The sequence below is a fragment of the Galeopterus variegatus genome, unplaced genomic scaffold (genome assembly GCF_000696425.1).
Source record: "Galeopterus variegatus unplaced genomic scaffold, G_variegatus-3.0.2 Scaffold3489, whole genome shotgun sequence".
In the NCBI taxonomy this organism is placed as follows: Eukaryota; Metazoa; Chordata; class Mammalia; order Dermoptera; family Cynocephalidae; genus Galeopterus; species Galeopterus variegatus.
Window position 1 is genome coordinate 177,132 of NW_007729600.1, and position 10,616 is coordinate 187,747.

Below are 10,616 nucleotides of genomic sequence, written 5' to 3' on the forward strand. Positions count from 1 at the left end.
GCAAAGATACAACAAAAAAAGAGAAAACTACAGGCCAATATCTTTGATAAACATAAACACAAAAATCCTCAACAAAATATTAGCAAACAGAATACAACAGCACATTAAAAAAATTATGCAGCATGAATAAGTGGGATTCATCCCAGGGATGCAAGGATGGTTCAACATATACGAGTCAATAAATGTGAAACACCACATCAACAAAATCAAGGACAAAAACTATATAATTATCTTAATAGATGCAGAAAAAGCATTTGATAAAATTCAACATTGCTTCATGATAAAGACTCTCAGCAAATTTGGTATAGAAGGAAAATATCTCATCACAGTAAAAGCTGTATACAACAAATCCACTGCCAATATCATCCTGAATGGGGAAAAGCTGAAAGCCTTTTCCTTAAGAACAGGAGCAAGACAAGGACGCTCACTCTCACCCTCCTATTTAACATAGTATTGGAAGTACTAGCCAGAACAATCAGGCAAGAGAAAGAAATAAAGGGCATCCAGATTGGAAAAGACAAAGTCAAACTGTCCCTGTTTGCAGATAACATGATCCTATATAGAGAAAATCCTAAAGATTCAACCAAAAAATTGTTAGAGCTGATAAATGATTTCAGTAAAGTTGCAGGAGACAGTAGCATTTTTATACTCCAACAACAAACTAGCAGGAAAAGAAATCAAGAAAGTAAGCCCATTTACAATAGTCACCAAAAATGAAACAAAACAAAACAAAAAAAAACTAGGAATCAATTTAACCAAGGAGGTGAAAGATCTCTACAATGAGAACTACAAATCACTGCTGAAAGAAATTAAAGAGGACACAAAAAGATGGAAAGACATTCCATGCTCTTGGATTGGAAGAATCAACATTGTGAAAATGTCCATACTACCCAAAATGATCTACAGATTCAATGCAATCTCCATCAAAATGCCAATGACATTCTTCACAGAAATAGAAAAAACAATCCTAACCTTCAAATGTAACAATAAAAGACCCTGAATAGCCAAAGCAATCCTGAACAAAAAATATAAAACTGGACACATTACATTACGACCTAAAATTATACTACAAAGCTATAGTAACCAAACAGCATGGTACTGGCATAGAAACAGACACTCAGACCAATGGACCAGAATAGAGAACCCAGAAATCAACCCACATACTTACAGCAAACTGATCTTCAACAAAGGCACCAAGAACAAACAATGGGGTAAAGACAGTCTCTTCAATAAATGGTGCTGGGAAAACTGGATATCCATGTGTAGAAGAATGAAACTAGACCTGTACCTCTCGTCATATACCAAAGTCAACTGAAAATGGATTAAAGTCTTAAATATAAGGCCTGAAACTATAAAACTCCTAAAAGAAAACATAGGGAAACACTTCAGGATGTAGGACTGGGCAAAGACTTTATGAATAAGACCCCAAAAGCACTGACAACAGCAACAAAACATAAACAAATGTGATTATATCAAAATAAAAAGCTTCTGCACAGCAAAAGGAATAATTAACAGAGCAAAAAGACAACCTAGAGAATGGGATAAAATATATGCAAACCATGCATCTGACCAAGGATTAATATCCAGAATATACAAGGAACTCAAACAACTTAATAGTAAAAAAAAAACAAGTAACCCAATTAAAAAACAGGCAAAGGAGCTGAATAGGCATTTCTGAAAGGAAGATATACAAATGGCCAACAGACACATGATAAAATGCTCAGCATTGCTAAGCATCAGGAAAATGCAAATCAAAACTACTTTGAGTTATCATCTCACCCCAGTTAGATTGGCTATTACCAAAAAAGGCAGGCAATAACAAATGCTGGCGAGGATGCAGAGAACCCTAATTCACTGTTGGTGGGACTGTACATTAGTGCAGCCATTATGGAAAACAGTATGGAGGTTTCTCAGCTGCTAATAGAACTGCCATATGACCCAGCAAACCCGATGCTGGGTATATATGCAAAGAAATGGAAATCATCATGTTGAAGAGATACCTATACTCCCATGTTCATCATTTGACAACAACCAAGAATTGGAACTTACCTAAATGTCCATCAGTGGACAACTGGATAAGGAAAATCTGGTATATATAGACAATGGAATACTACTCAGCCATAAAAAAACAATGAAACCATTCGCAGCAACATCGATGAACTTAGAAAAAATTATGTTAAGTGAAGTAAGCCAATAAGAAAGAGAAATACCACATGTCCTCACTCGTAAGTGGGAGCTAGAAAAAAGAAAATAAAGAAACAAAATTTTTGAAAAAGGAAAGAAAGATACAACAATCACAATAATACATTGAACTTTCAAAATGGGAGAACAGAACTGAGGTTACCAGAGATGGGAAAGGGCGGGGGTTAGTGAGAAATTGGTAAAGAGCCACAAAAAATGATTACATTGTGTAATGTTAAATATACTAATTATCCTGATTTGAGCATCACATATTGCACACAGATATTAATATTCAAAGCATACCCCACAGATATGTACAATCAATTATATTTCAATAAAAAATAAAATAAATAAAAAATAAATTTTTTTAAAAAGTGGAAAAAAGAAAAAAGGAATGAGAGGGAATAATTGCATAGGAACAGGTTGGAATCAAGAATAGAAGATCTTGGAATTTGGAGCATAGTCAGAGGGATTAGCTGTGAACAGAAGATTTATCTCTTCCTTAGGAAACAGGAAAGCAGGAAAGAAAGGGTGTAGGTTTATATAAGTTGTTGGGGGGAGTCTGGAAATTGAAGCCTGATACCTCTATTTTCTCCGAGGTAGGAGCAAAGTGACCCATGGGATGGAAGCCTGGGAAGTGCTGAAGCTTTACCATACCAACTGTGAGAAATAGAAGAGGGAGTCAAATATGGACACATAAAGGAGCTTCCACAGAGACAAGCAGATCTAGCTAAGGTGGGAAACCATGGATTTATAGTGCCACCAATACGTGGCCAGGTAATATATTTTCCTGCAGCCCTAAAATGCCCACACGTAGGAGCAGGGAAGCACAGGGCCGGGTTGGTTGAGGGTTAGAGTTTGCAAGGCAGGTGCAGATAAAGGACAAACAGATAAAGGAACAGAAGATGGAAGAGCATGGTTGCAGTGATGAAACAGGACAACTGAGCTGACCATGAACTAAACCCATCCTGGATCAGTAACACGAAAACGGAACAAACTGAGCCATGGTTAGTGACACAGCCCCAATGGCACAGTCAGACCTCTGGAAATGTCAACATCACTCAGGACATAGTGTTACTTTTGCCAACAGGTTTTCTACTTATCTCTTCGGTAACAATTGCCCTGTCATTGTGGTGACAACTACTCTCTGCTTGTGCTTCTGCTAATCTTGATACATAGATTTGCTGACTGTCTCTGTACAGGTCTAGTTTAAACTCCCCTAGAGAGCATGCGGTTGGTGTGGCCAGTATTCACTCCTGCTGGGCAGAACCCTTGTACCAGGCCATTCCATAGACTTTGGATCAGGTGTCCAGCCTTGACCCAATCAGTTGAGGCCTAGGTGATAGGATCACATGGCAGGCATGTACTTGACACATAAGAGACCTCTTGGAAACGTCTAAGACTTTCCACAATACTTTCCAGAAGGAATAAAACTGCAGGCAGCACTTTTCTCATAAACATTTGAATAGCATTTTTCCTTCTGGACTTCATAATAGGTCTCTATCCATTTCTCAGTTATCACTTCTCTCCAGTTTGGGTAGCTGGACACAGTTCAAAAATTCCCTGTATAGAGCACCTAATTGTATAAGTTTCATATGCTATATTTGCTTGGAATTTATTACACCCACACCCCCCTATTCACATACAAGTCAGTGAAAAAGACAAAAAGGAAAAAAAAAACAAAAAAACCAGGAATTGGGCCCAGCCCGTGGCGCACATGGGAGAGTGCGGCGCTGGGAGCGCAGCAGCGCTCCCAACGCGGGTTCGGATCCTATATGGGGATGACCGGTGTGCTCACAGCGCTCACTGGCTGAGCGCAGTGCGGCCGGTCTCAAAAAGGACAAAAAAAACCCCCAGGAATTTATTGTCTCAGAATTCAGGAGGCTAGAAGTCTGAAATCAAGGTGTCAGCATGGCCATGCTCCCTCTGAAACTTGTAGGTAAGAATTCTTCCTAGCTTCTGGCTGTTTTGCCTGCCATCCTTGGCATTCCTTGACTTGCAGCTGCAACTTGTCAATTTCTGCCTCCACTGTCACATGGCACTCTCCCCTTGTGTGTTTGTCTCTGTCTCTTTAAGGACACCAGTCATATTGGACTATGGGCCTACCTCATCTCAACTAATTACATCTGCAAAGACACTATTTGCTAATAAGGTCACCTACTGAGAGTTAGGATTTCAATATATCTTTTTTGGGGGTGGGGACACAATTCAACTCATAACACAAGGTGAGAATAAATGTGAAAAATTATGGTTGCCATGATGAAAGTCTGTGTAAGGTACAGGGTGAGGGCAGGGATAGAAGAGATCAATTTTATCTGGAAAGGTCAGTAAAGATTCTATAGGTGAGTTGAAGCTTGAGCAGATTCTGGAAAACGATGCAGAGTGGTTTGTCAGGCACACAATGGGGTTGTAAACTGGGCATGGAGAATGGAAGAGCACCCCCGCAGGAGCAGCAGCAGAGGCAATAGTGTGACATGACCTATTTCATAATGTTCCACTACAACCTGAATGGGGCTTAGGCTTCTGTTTTCCAGAGAAATTAAAATGAGGTCCTCAACACCTTGTCTGTTTGATGCATCTGTGACAGTTATTCCAGATCGCTGGCAGCACAGTGGGGCGAGTGGGGTGGAGGGAGGGACGTGCACGATCTAATTGGAAGGCAGAAGGCTGGGTGGCTGGTGACTAATTGAAGCTACATTTGCACAGTAAGCACACTGTTTGTACTTAGTTTGCCATTACAGATGAATAAATATAGCAACATTATCTAAATATGCCTTTACTGACACTTCACATAAGATGGAGAACATGTCAATTGTGTATTTCAAAGAATAAGCACACCTAACGGTGGCTAGAAAAACCAATGATGGAAACTATGGAAGGGGCAGACCCTCCCCTGGCCTATCACCCACCCAGAGCACAAGGGGTTGTGTGCTGTTCCTGTCCAGGCACTGTGGTAAGTGATTAACTGTTATAGCGGGAAGGTGAGAAAGGTTGAATACATTGCCCTAGTCACACAGCTAGTGATTTCATTTCAGTGATAGTCTAAAAAAACATGATTAATGCATGAACTAGGATTCTTCACTATCCCGCACAGTAGCCACCAGCTATTACAAATTCTGTCCCTGGGTTGTCCCTGGGTTGACTTGAAGTGCTCAATAGCCACACGTGGTATGGGTTACCATAGAACAGCTTCAGTAAGAGGAACCTGACCACTTTAGAACTGAGCACCGCCTCATGATTTCGCTCATGTTTGCTTTGTGTTTGTGATCAAATTGGCACGGCACAGCATTTCCCAAAAGTCCCTAGCAAATGAGAAAGGAATAGAATCGGCCATAGTATGTGACTGATACATTACCGCTGTATTAATGAAGGTAACAATAGTTCAAATAATGAAAATTTGAGAACGGCAGTTTTATAAATGCACCAAAATCAAAAGAACCTGCCCTGTGGCCATTAGCACCCTGTTTACATTGTAATCAGTTATTGCATTAAGCAAAATAACATCATCCATCTCATTAAATTAGTATTGTCAACTTAAATATCACTGGCTCTATAGTTCAAATGTAATCTGAAAAACAAGCCTTTGGCTTATAAGAACTATAAATATGAGGAATTTTCACCTGGTTTTATTTTTGTGCATTTTGAGATAATATTATACTAAAAATAATTAAGTAAATGTAAAAATCTGTGGAGAATTTTTATTCACGTTTAGAAGGGGTTGTTGTAGTACACGAGACAGAGAAACACTGAGCCTGAACCTATCACCTGTAACGCACAGTCCCAGGCCACCAAGCCTGCATGGTTGACCAGGATCCCATCACATCCGATTAACAGGGACATTCCTGGCACCCGTGTGCCATCATTCTACCCAGGAATATATTATGACACCAACTGCAGCAGCTGGCAAGGCTTCACTCTAACGAAGCATTTTAGTCCATAATTTGCTAATCACCCCTGTTTTAGAATTCAATCAGTAAAATGTGATTTACACTATTCATAAATACAGAATTTTGCATCACCCCTTCATCGCTCTTAATACTAAGAAAATTTTTGCAGTGAGGGAAGAGACCACAAAGCAAGACTTACACTTGTTCTCTGGCACATTTTTTTTTTTTTTTGTCTTAATCAGACCCATTATTCTCAAGCACCTCACTGATGGGAAATAGGACTCAAGAGCGTCATTTTCATATTACCACTTCACAATGTTTAACTGAAAGGTTTCAGATTTTCTCACTTAAGCTTTGGCCTCCAGCTTTCCCCTTGAAATCTGCAGATGAATTTCCCACTCACTGAGGGAAACACTACCTTCTTCACCATAAATAAGAAACAGAGGCCAATCTAGGGTGGGCTGTCCTACGGAGTGCCCCCGCCTGCCCCCTCCACCCCCACCTCGCCCCAGGCTACTGACAGCCTGAGCTGGTCTAATCACTGTGATTGCAATAGTCAGAGGAGCCTGTTCTGGCAACTTCTATGCCACTGGGGAAGGAGTACACTGTCATTTTTGGTGATGTTGCATATTACACTGAGACCCCTTATTTATGCTGTCGCCCTTTTATACGCATCCCCAGAAACTTGACTGAATTTCTTACTGCTTAATTTACTTCTGAAAAATACTTGGTAAATATTCCCACTATTTCCGGCAAAGTGAGACTTCAAGAAAACACAGCTTCTTATGTAAGTGGCAAATAAGCTACCAAAATCCTATGAACCAGAAGGATACCATAAAGTGCTAAAAAAAAAAAAAATGCTTAGCACCTTTTAAAATACCCCCAAGATATGCAAACTACACTGAGAAGAGTTCTAAAAATCTACCTCTCTCCCCTTGAGAAGGTGTTTCTGGTTGTTGAGATAAGTAAGTGAAGCAATCTTTTATTCAGATTTTGCAAGTGTAAGTTATTTATAATAGTTGAAGTTCCATTATGCTATCTAAAATAGTAGTCACCATTTACTGGACTGTTCCTCTGTATCAGACACTATGCCAAGATATGTAAATATATTATCTTATTTACTCTGTACTACCATGTAGTAAAGGTAAGTAGTATTATCTCCATTTTACAGATTTAAAAAATATATATATGGGGAGGCTTAGAAATTAGCCTGAGGTCACACAGTTACTAAATGTTGGAGTCAGAATTTGAACTTCCTGAACTTCCAAGCCCATACTCTTGGCCTCACAAGCAATAATACAGTATATTAAATATAATAAGGATATATATAATAATGAGCAATATTTCAGTTAATTTGCTGCTACTCCTCAGTCTAAACATTCTTTTTTTCAATACCTGCTTCCAACTTCCAGGAAAATGTCAAGACAAGATTTCACTATGGTCAGTTACAGATCGTTCTTAAGTTACATCTCAGGGTGTTGGCAACTCAAATACTCTTCACAAGTACTTTTTTCCTGCTCTTAGTTCATATGGTTTGGCCCCATGTCCCTAAAGCACTTTCATCTCCAGTCGGAGAGTCCTTATGAAGAGAACTGATGTCCCTTTTCATCCCAAGGTGAGTTCTCAAGAGTGCTCTGTGACGATGACTTCACTTCTCCAGCAGGGTCACCTTTGTGGGAGAGTTCAGCCACCAACAGCTGGGTGTCCACGGGAACCATGGCTCAGGACAGGAGCAGAATAATGGATTACCCACTTGAAAATTCAAGGGGAGTTTTGAGAGGCTGGATTTTTTCCAGGTCTTTTGGTAAGCATCCCAATTTCTGGCAATAAAAAAATTACTTATCTTTAGAAAAACACAAGCAAGGTTTAAATCCAGGTTAAATTTAGAATATTTTAGTATTTGTACTGAGCTCTGTTAGGTAAGCTTTAATAATTAATGCTATAAACCCTAAACTAGCCTGTTTGGTGTGAAAGCTGCTATCCTCTTCCACCCTCCTTCCACCTGCCCTCACCTTCAGACCCAAGGGCACACTCAGAAAGCCGACCTACCCGATGACTTCACTTCTCCAGCAGGGTCACCTTTGTGGGAGAGTTCAGCCACCAACAGCTCGGTGTCCACGGGAACCATGCTCAGGACAGGAGCAGAATAATGGATTACCCACTTGAAAATTCAAGGGGAGTTTTGAGAGGCTGGATTTTTTCCAGGTCTTTTGGTAAGCATCCCAATTTCTGGCAATAAAAAAATTACTTATCTTTAGAAAAACACAAGCAAGGTTTAAATCCAGGTTAAATTTAGAATATTTTAGTATTTGTACTGAGCTCTGTTAGGTAAGCTTTAATAATTAATGCTATAAACCCTAAACTAGCCTGTTTGGTGTGAAAGCTGCTATCCTCTTACACCCTCCTTCCACCTGCCCTCACCTTCAGACCCAAGGGCACACTCAGAAAGCCGACCTACCCTTTATTACTTCTTATCCCATATCAGTTTATTTAAGGGAAAGTGCATCCCCAAAGAGAATAAAAATAGTGGTAGATACTGACTAGATATGTAATTATTTCACGCACTATAAAACCTATTCAATAAAATTTATCTCATATAGAGGGGAGGGGGTGGAGAGGAATGGTAAAGGGGCATGAAAATCAACTACAATGTATATTGAGAAGTAAAATAAAAAAAATTTATCTCATATGGAATTTGTGATGTTTGTTATGAACTTGTCTGAAGTTTGTGTTTACATCATGAATGAAAATGGTTTGCTAGGCAAATAAATTATGTCTACATAATTATAATTTGTGAACAAAAAAGGATGTTAAACCTGAAGGAAAAAATATGTCTTGCTATGGACTGAATTGTGTCCACCCCATATTCACATGTTGAAGCCCTAATCTCCCGTGTGATGGTATTTGAAGATGGGGCCTTGGGAAGTTAATTAGGTTTAGATGAAGTCTTGAGGGTGGGACCCTCATGATGGGATTAGTGCCCTAATAAGAAGAGACATCAGAGAACTTGCTCTCTTTCTGCCATGTGAGGACACAGCAAGAAGGCAGCCATCTGCAAGACCAGAAAAGAGCTGTGGAACCATGTTTAATGTTGGCATCCTGCTTACCTTACCAATTGTAAAGCTACTCGACTATGACTGTTGTTGGACTCTTTCACCTGCTGGTAATCCTGCACCGACTGGGCCGATTGTCAAGCTAAGGCTGGGTCTGGAGCTCCCAGACCCCTCAAGCCCATTCACAGACTGGGTCACAGACCCTTCACACACCAGGCTGGGTCCCCAGACTTTTCACACACCAGGCTGGGTCACCAGACCCCTTCATGCAGGTCTATGAGCTAGGTAACTGTCCAAAAGGTCCTTGGAAGCCACAGATTGGAAAGCATGGCTGTGCCGGGTGGACGCCCAAGGCATAAGCCCACCCGCCTGCTTCACTAAAACTACTCCCTCTTCTCTCTCTCCCTGAAGAACACGAGAATAGCAACAAAACTAAAAAGATACATTGGCATGCATGTGCACTAACTACACACACACACACACACACACACACACACACAATTTGCTTACAAAGGATGTGCTAAAACCACACCCAAGGCGAGGGCCCTGACCAAACTATTCTATTTTCCCAACAAGAGCCCTCACCAGAATCCAGTGATTCTGGCACCCTGATCTCAGACCTCCAGCCTCCAGACTGTGAGAAAACTAGTTTCTGTTGTTTAAGCCATGCAGTCTGTGGTATTTTGTTATGGCAGTCCAAGCTGATTAATACATCTTTCATTATTCTAGAAGCACCTAGCACCTATTTGCATGCAAAGATAATTAATAATTTTACAGTTACAATTTGTGTTCATGTACTTATTTAAAGCAAATCAGACAGGCCTTCTCTTTGGCAATGCTTTTATGATATTCTTTAACTTGGAAGTGATAAACCTTTAAAAAAAAAAAAAGATACATAATGCAGCTCTTTCAATAGTTTGGACAGGATTGTAGCCAATTAGTCAGTTTTTGTGAAGTTATACTTTTATGACCAAAAATTCCAAAGAAGCTATTATGTACTGAAACCGGGGAACAAACCCCAATCTCTCCTAGCTACCCCCCTGAGCCTGGTCTGGTGGGGAAGGGGATAGCTAAAGACAAACTGCTTGACCAGGCAGGATGGGCTGGTTTCCTAGGATTAACAATAATAAGAGTAGAGTTGATTAAACAAACTTCTTTAGGCTAAAACTTGATCTAGAGGTCAGGATGTTTGCTCCTTAGGCTAAGACTTGATTTGAAGGTCATAATGTTTGTTCCGTAAATAAATACCTTAAGGCTTAGGATAACATCTGTAAGTCCAGCCTCCAATCTTGAGTTGTCCTGGCAGGTAACAAACAACTATAAACCTACTTTGAAGTGCACACACCTTGGACTCTTAGGCGCCATGGAAAATATCAGTCAAGTTGCCAGACCTCACCACCAACCAGTCAGATTCACACATGACTTCTGGGACAACCCCTGTACCCCCATTTATGCTGACCTCACTGCCAACCAATCAGATTCACACACAACTCCT

General features: G+C 40.2%; 1 pseudogene; it reads right to left on the reverse strand.

Moving 5' to 3' along the window:
- Positions 1 to 8,196, reverse strand: part of LOC103600867 — a 30,628-nt pseudogene extending 22,432 nt beyond the window's left edge.
- Between the last annotated feature and the right edge of the window lie 2,420 nt (positions 8,197 to 10,616).